This window comes from Sinocyclocheilus rhinocerous, unplaced genomic scaffold (assembly GCF_001515625.1).
Source record: "Sinocyclocheilus rhinocerous isolate Xijiao unplaced genomic scaffold, SAMN03320098_v1.1 scaffold579, whole genome shotgun sequence".
Classification (NCBI taxonomy): domain Eukaryota; kingdom Metazoa; phylum Chordata; class Actinopteri; order Cypriniformes; family Cyprinidae; genus Sinocyclocheilus; species Sinocyclocheilus rhinocerous.
In genome coordinates, this window is record NW_015666542.1 from 683,728 (window position 1) to 692,482 (window position 8,755).

Sequence of the window (8,755 nt, forward strand, 5' to 3'; positions counted from 1 at the left end):
TATTTATTTATTGATTTATTTACTAATTAATTAATTAATTAATCAGTTAAGTAAATAATGTATTATTATTATTATTATTATTATTTAAAAAATCAGTTGGGACCAAACAAGTCATACATAATTGGACATGTATTTAATTGAAGAACAGCTGGCACAGAACCTGTTGTTCTACATTGGCATCTCTTTTTCTAGACTCTTGTTGTGAGTTAGTCTGAGATTGATGGCTCTTGACAGATTGCAGATCTGCGTTTGCGTGCCTTACCTGTATGCTTTGGCTCGAGTCTCAGTGGCTACGCCTACCTAGAGCTGTCAGTCGTGCTCGATCTGTCAGAAGCGCTCTCATAAACTGCCAACTCATCTGCCTCAGGTTATGACAGCATGGCTAATCACCAGATGCACAGCATTAAACATCGAGCAGGTTTCGGATCTGTTAATACATAACTGTGACCGGTTGTGAACAGTCAGCCATAACAGGAAATGTGCTCTATTGGCTCTGTTTGCATTCGGTTTAACATCCATCTCATGAGATCCGATCATAATGGCTTACCTGGAATTACCATGCAAACAGAGAGTTTCAAACAGTATCATTAGTATTTTAATTAAGTACCGGTCTTAAATTTGAATGAATACTGGATATGATATTATCAGATGTTGGACTGGTTATTATTATTATTAATAATAATAATAATAATAATAAATAACAAGCTACATTGGATACAAATGGGTCAATATTTGATATTAAATGTTTTGCTAATTTCACCTATTTGTACATTCAGATTACTTTTTTGTTATATAACAAAATATTTTAATAACAAAAATATGAAAAAATAATATCCATTGTTCATTTTTAAATTACATAACAGTGCATGATGATAACATTCCATTTTATCATTTAGCAAACATTATTGCAATGTTACTTTCGAATGTTCTCTGAACGTTATGAAACAAGTAGTAACATTTAAAAATGTTAGATGAACATTATACACACACACACACACACACACACACTTTATAATTGTACATACTTAACACTTAACTTTACATAACACGAAACATAATTATTGGCTTATCAGTATTGGCAAGAGTTTTAATATTGTGTACACGAACAATTTACATTATGTTTCTGTGTAAAACTTGCTTTCACTGTTATGCACAAATTGCACTTGTACGTTTGCATTAATTTTCATAACAAAAACAATATCTTTTAAGTGTGTGTGTGTGTGTGTGTGTTCTCGTTCCTGTGGCTCAGTGGTAGAGCATTGCATTAGCAGCGCAAAAGGTCGTTGGTTCAATTCCCAGGGAACACACATACTGGTAAAAAAATATATAGCCTGAATGCACTGTAAGTCAAAGCATCTGCTAAATACATATATATATATATTTATGGGGACGATTTTATTAGCAAACAATACTTCAATTTCAGTCTGCTCATCACAAAGTTATCGAACAGCTTCAGACCATTAGAAATGTAGCACAACAGTATTTATGTTATATTTTTGATGCATCTTTGTCATTTTTTGAGCTAAACATCATTTGTTTCACTTTCGTTTCTATTCATTTTCAATTCAAAAGGTTGAGCATCAAGTTGAAGTCCACAAGCTGTTTGACTCGTCGAACACTCTCACATTCCCCGCCAACCTCACATTCCCAGAGGTCTTCACTGAAGTGCCATAAAATTAAGTGACAAACTAACATACATTGTGAATTTAGTCACAAGCATCCAGAGGGTGGAAGCATCCATGAAGTCAATGAGGTAAGAGGTGAATCACCTTTGAGCTGTTCAGCTGCAGACGAAACAAAAGCCTGAATCAATGACTCATCCTACATTGTATTGTTAGAGAAATGCCAAGTAAAGTCACTGGACATGCCGGTATTTCAAAGAACTAACAATTTGTATATGAAACCGAATCCATGATTCACCCATAAATCTGTCTATAAGTAACAATACAGTACACCACCGTTTTTTGTTGTTTTTTTTCCTAGAAAGTCTAGACCTTTCCGGTATGTGATTACTTTTCAACTACTTCTCCCAACCACTTTTTTCCTCATCGTTTCTGTTGTCAGTCTAGTAGGAGAGACAGGGTCTCGGGGGAGATGTATGGCTTTAGGCTGTACAACAGCAAATTTACTAATTCTTCCCATCTCTCTCTCTCTCAGGCCATTCCTGTCTTTCTGTACCAGTTCCTTTCATCTCGTCACCTGTCTGTTTGACTGACACACTTTCAAGTTTATTTCTGGCCTGGTCACGCACAGAAAGTCCCAGAGTTAATATTTGATCAATTCGCTCACCTACATGCCTGTAATTATTTAGTTATTACTTTGTCTGTCTCTGATATTATGCAAACAGCCTTTGTCATCATAACAGTAAGGGTTTGAGTTCGGCGGCTATGACAGTAACATGTTTAGCGATGACACTAATGGACTAAAAATAGAACTGCGTTACTTCAGTTGGAAGGCCTTTTTGTGAATGTTACGCTCTTGGAGATTCGCTTCAAAACAACCGGATGGCAGCCATATTTTTTTCCTCTTAAAGTCGTGTCAACATTTACACACGTTCATGTTGTTTATACATGCTGTATATGCAATAAAAAAGAGAATTTAAGCAGAATATCCAGTATGCTTTTTTCCATACAATTAAAGTGAATGCAAACGGAGCTGTCAAGTTAATAATACTAATACTATTAAAGCGAGTTATACACTTAGTCCAAAGTCTTCTAAAGTCTTACGATAGTTTTGTTTGAGGAACAATAATCACTAAAACTCTCCACAAATCTCATTCCAGCTTGAACATATTCAAATTCAGTTTATGTTTCAGTAACTTGTCAGCACATTAATGAATAACAACTTACATGTTGCTTGAAACATGAAGGTGAGTAAATGATGACCAGCACTTTTCTTTAACACACTTTCAAATAGCTCAAATATTTAGTTTACTACTCAAATGTTTTATGTAATGCACGTTATAAATGCACAAATCTGATGTTTTCAAATATACGTCACATATGCATATTTGTGAATATAATGCAACATATGTTTGGAACTAGCAAAATAAATGATTTAATGTAAAAAACAATATGATAATTTTAAATATGGACACATGTGTGGCTATGTATTTACATATAGGCCTAATAAATACAATATTTGTGACTTTCGTAGTTTTCAATAAAAACGTTTAAGTTGAAAATTCAACTTTACGTCACAGGAATAAATTACATTTTACAAGATATTCAAAGAGAAGAAAAAAAACGAAAAGTTGCATAAAATGTTAATGATATTTATTAATCATACATATTCTAAATATTTCTGCATGGAGTTTCTTAAAGACTCAGTAAAACCAAATTAAAATGAGGGAATTGAAAGGGAAAGAAAATGATTCAGCTCATTTCATGGGGTCTTTAATAAAAGATTATTAAAGTTACTTAAATATTATCAAAATGTCATTAAACAAGTTGTTGTCATTTTCTTTTAGCTGAAGTAGTGTGTGGAGTGCACAGTAGAAGTTTAGTTTAAAACATTAATACACACATTAAATAAACATTTAAAGTAGCCTATTTTTATTTTCTTCTCATTTAACTTTTTATTATAATTATTATTATATATTTTCTTTAGCTTAGGTGAATAAAAAAAAAACTGATAGAGGAAAAAAAAAACACTTCTTCAAAACAACCTGCAGCAGCAGGTGGAAATTAGACCCCATGCCCGCATAACAGAGAAAACATTACACTGCATGTGACATTTACTGGCCATATAGAAAGAAACGGAGAGAAATGTGTGGGCTGATATGAATCTGAAACAGACGTAATGCAGGTATGTTTCATATCACCTCGAATCAAACAAACAAGTCTGAGTTGAGAAGACGTAGGCTACTGATGAAAGCAACTACGGGTGGCATTTCGACATCTTGCAACAGCCAGTTTACCAGCATAATCTACAGCCATTCATCTGCAATGAAAACCTCTCACCGCTGGACAACACCGTACTCATTTCCAGCTATCTCAGATGGTGATAAACACTGTTTTGGCTTCCTTGTTGTTCTGTAGTGATTATTGTATTTGGACACAATTTGAGTTTAGATAAAACTTAGAACTTTCATAAAATAGAGATGTGGTACTGGATGTCTTCAAAAAAAAATTTTTTCCTAACACTTCGCAAGCAGCGACAATAATCTCAAAGCTCAAAATTTTGAAAAGCTTCAAAATCACATCGAAATGTGCTGTTTGTTTCCAAAAAATAAATAATTGGCTTTCATAGTATTTCAAAAATATTATCTGAAGCATTTTTCCTCATACTATAAAAAATTTTTTGGTCTTAATTTCTCATTGTCAATAAAAAGGAATGCCAATAGAATAAAATAACTGTTATGAATCTCATGACTCCCAACCAGTTTTTAGAAAGCAAAATGAAATGATAACAATTTCAAAAATCGATGAAAAAGCCCTCTACTGGTGGAGGCGTAAAACTGCAAGTTTTCCTCTCGCGGAGGAACTTCGTTTTGGCAATGACTTGCGTTGGGGTTCGGTTCAGATCTTTAGCGTGGACGAACATACCGTATTGTCCCGAATATAAGACGATGTTTTTTTCTTGGAAATACATCTGAAAAAACGCGGTCGTCTTATATTCGGGCCAATACGGTAATAGTTTGAGGCGTAATATTCCCATAACGACACCACATATCTGTAAATAACGTCTTTCAAGCAGGTAAGTGTCTTCCTCTGACGTTTTGACTCCTTAAAACAGTCATGTTGAAAAAAAATAGCATTACAATAGGCACAACCCTGACATTCGGCATAAATATTGGCATTTTTCTTACCTGTCGAACAAGAAAACGGCCATCTCTGGGTCGGTCTCAAATCCTTTCAAGTGTCCTCGTCGGACTTGTCGCCATATTTGCCCCTTTGCTTGCAAGTTCTTCTCTGAATGAGATTTATTTATTTATTTATTTTTTACATCGGATGATTCCTCAGATGGTTGCCTTTTTAAACAACTCATTGTGTTAGTCATATAAGCTATAAGAACTAACGCCACCACACCTCACATGTGCGGTAATAGCAGGATCTTATGCTGCCTTCACGTGCTATCGGAAGTTTCCTATTTCACACTTATGAAGTCGTGATTACGAGCTTGTCGCATTCAAGTGCTTTGTTGTCGGAAAGAATCAAATGTAGCATCCCATTGGTTGACAATCATATAAACATTCACCGTGCTATAGGCTATGCAGTTTGCTGACAATTCTGGAATTTCGGTCAAATACATGTTTATGTCACTGCTTATAAAAGATACAATGTGCTTCAAATGATCGTTCATATAAATACACTACTTTAGCGACAAGACAAAGGGATGTAGTTGTTGTGAGAACAGCATTGACAGCAGCAATGGTTGTCCCCTCCACCATGTTTAAAGATTATGGCCCGCTCAACTCGAAAACTCTGGTATCAAAATGATTTCCGAATTTCCCAGTAGTAAATACGACTTGAGAGACATTCACGTCTAATTTCCGATAAGGAAACTGGTATTTATGATAATTCCGATAGCACGTGAAGGCAGCATTATTCTCGTTGTTTAGAACGTGACATAACGACGCAAAGACGAATCACGTGAAACTGACACTGTTTTATTTACAAAAAAAAAAAAATGCGCACAAAGATTATTGGAGTATGTTTTACAAGAACAGCAGCAATGGTTGTCCCCTCCACCATGTTTAAAGATTATGGCCCGCCCAACTCGGAAACTCTGGTATCAAAATTATTTTCAAATTTCCCAGTAGTAAATACGACTTGAGAGGCGTTCACGTCTAATTTTCGATTAGGAAACTGGTATTTACGATAATTCCGATAGCAAGTGAAGGCAGCATTATTCTCGTTGTTTAGAACGTGATATAACGACGCAAAGATTGTTTTTTTTTTATTGTAAATAAAACAAAGATTATTGGAGTATGTTTTACAAGAAAGTTTTAAGTTTAAATTAAATGTTACTTGCCATTTAGTTCTTTATTTATGAAAAGTACCAACCATTTATGAGTGAAATAATATACAAATTTAATTTGGTTCATTTTTAACAAACAAACAAACAAAACTCAGTTTTGAAGCTTTCGTTTTATATTAATATGAACTAAAACCATGTTTCCCTCCAAAAGTCCTGTTCCATATCCTCAAACATTTGCAAGAACATTGGAGAGATCATGGTTGTGTTAGATTTCATGGTTTTCTTGAAGCTCTGCGCTTAAAGTCAACATGAAATCATCACCTCCAACCACTTTTCACCATCCGAAGGATAAGATTAAATTAGATTACTGAAGTAAAATGGGTTGCTGAGTTTTAATCCCCAGTACATGATAATGATCTAAACATCCAGAAAATAAAACGTTTTTTTGTGCAACTCAAAAGGTCTGTTTGGTTCAGATCACAACCTTTTTATATGTTCAAACATGTGGAACCTGCCATATTATTATTGGTGCCTTGAATGAATAATGCACTTGGTATTCCAATGACAGAAGCCTCGTCCAAACAAAACATGTAAATTGTTCCGGCTCTAACTTTTGGAGTACTAGATAGCTATCTGTCACCGCATGAAAGGAAGCAGTCATTCTCATGGCTCTAGAGCTGTACCTCTTTACAAGGTAACCTTTCTCTGAGTAGGAAAATGTGCAGACATGATGGGCATCGTTTAGCTTTTGTGGTATAAATTGCCTCTCATCCTTGTTTAGGTGGAAAAGCGGACATAAAATGCCAGGCTGCCTTTGCTTAGACCCCATCAAATGCTATACAAACATAAGTCAGATTACTTTCCTCTCAAAAGGATGGATGGCTCGGCGTAGCAACTGAGTGTAATGCGCTAAGTGAACAACAAGGCATTTGGAATGGTGTCAGGGAAAGGACATGGTGTGATTAATACTTGATGTTGTTCTGGCACCATTTCTTCCAAAGAAGGCAACTCCAGCTGGTAATGTTACGGATGCAAAAGGGAGCATCGCTTTATTCGCCAGCAGGGACACATGAATTACTCTCGCAAGAGACGTGTTGATTTATTTTCCATTGAGGAAATTTTGACCTATACATTATATTCCACCATGAACGTATGCACTGTATGAGTATTCAGTTAAAGCAATTTTACAGTTTTGATCCGTTGTGATTGATGGCAATCTTTTTTTGAATATTATATTAAGCTGAATAAAAACGGACCCTGTTGACTTTAGTGCATGGTCCTGGTGTTATAATAAACGGTTTATTGTAGTACAAAAAAATAACATTACAAAATAAAAATAATAGTAATAGTAGTTGTTAATAGTAACAGTAGTTAATGATTGAGTATTTAGCCATTATTTTAATATGAAATAAAAAAAATAACCTATTAATATTTATTTTATTTAATGTTTTTATATATTTTATATATTATTAGTTTATATATTACTGTCTATATTATAATAAAACATTTTTTGGAAAACAATAATATAAACTATTAATAGTAATACTATTACAAGGAATTCTAGAATACTTACAATACTAAAAATAGATTCATATTTAATAATAATAATAATAATAATAGGTCATGATTAAATAATATTAATAATTAATATTATATATTACATTAGTCTTCAGAAACAACTTTCCGTCTTTTTTTCACTGTCTGTTGTTTTGTTAGAATATGTATAATATAATAATACATTTTTAACATGAAGTCAAAACTGTACCTATTAATGCATAATAATAATAATAATAATAATAATAATAATAATAATATTTACTGTTAATACTGGTTTTCAAAATATGATGCGTGTATATATACTGCTGTTTAAAATAATACATATAATATATTATCTTTTGCATATAATAACAGTGTTTTAACTTTAAATTATGTGCGGCATGTAATTTAACAAACTATAGGCTCATAACAGCTTCCCCAACACTGGTTAAACTCTGTGTATACCGTATATAAAACTTGACTTTCAAGAGTTTATTCATCTTAAAATTTGTACAGAATTTAAGACAGCTCCCTTTTCAAAGCTCACGATTTGTGACGACTCTCTAATGGATAGTGTGCGATGTTTTCGACAGGTACGGGGAGGTGCGGTGCGCAGATTGTACTCGTTGGCTTGAGCGACTGAACTTAAAACAGAGCCAAGCCAAACAGCTTCTAATAGGAATGAACCTTGTCTTTGGCAATACTTAAGAACTCCTCCCTTGAATGATAGGACACTCAATATCCCTCCTTATTTGGCTCGGAGAGGACTGGATGGGGTTATCAATTTTAAACAAGGAGATAAACTCAAAACATACCAGACACCTTCTGGTCAGCATCTGTCAAGTAGTTTTCCAACAACCTTTTTCATTACTGGACTTGTGTTTGGGAGGTTGTTTCAGGACTGTGAAAAAGATGAGAAGAATACTACTACTTCTTCCAGACCCCAAAAAACATAGACCTCGTTATATCGGTGTCTTATTTCTAGCACATCTATCAATCAGTCATAAAGCTGATCCGGCTCTGACAGCTGTGCCAGCAGGCTGTGGGCTGAAGATGAATATGGCTTTCTGACACGCCGCAGGTCATTACAGTGAAAAGATAAGGTGGGGAACTCACCTTTGAAGACCGATGCGCTGCTTAAGAGTGATTAATTGTCCGTGTCTGAGAAATGTACACAGAGAGAACAACAGCTGTTTTCATTTACATATCTGAGTATGACATGAAACGTTTAGTTCAGATTGTCAAATGGTAGAAAAATAAAAATTAATAAATAATACTAATTACTAAATTACTAAAT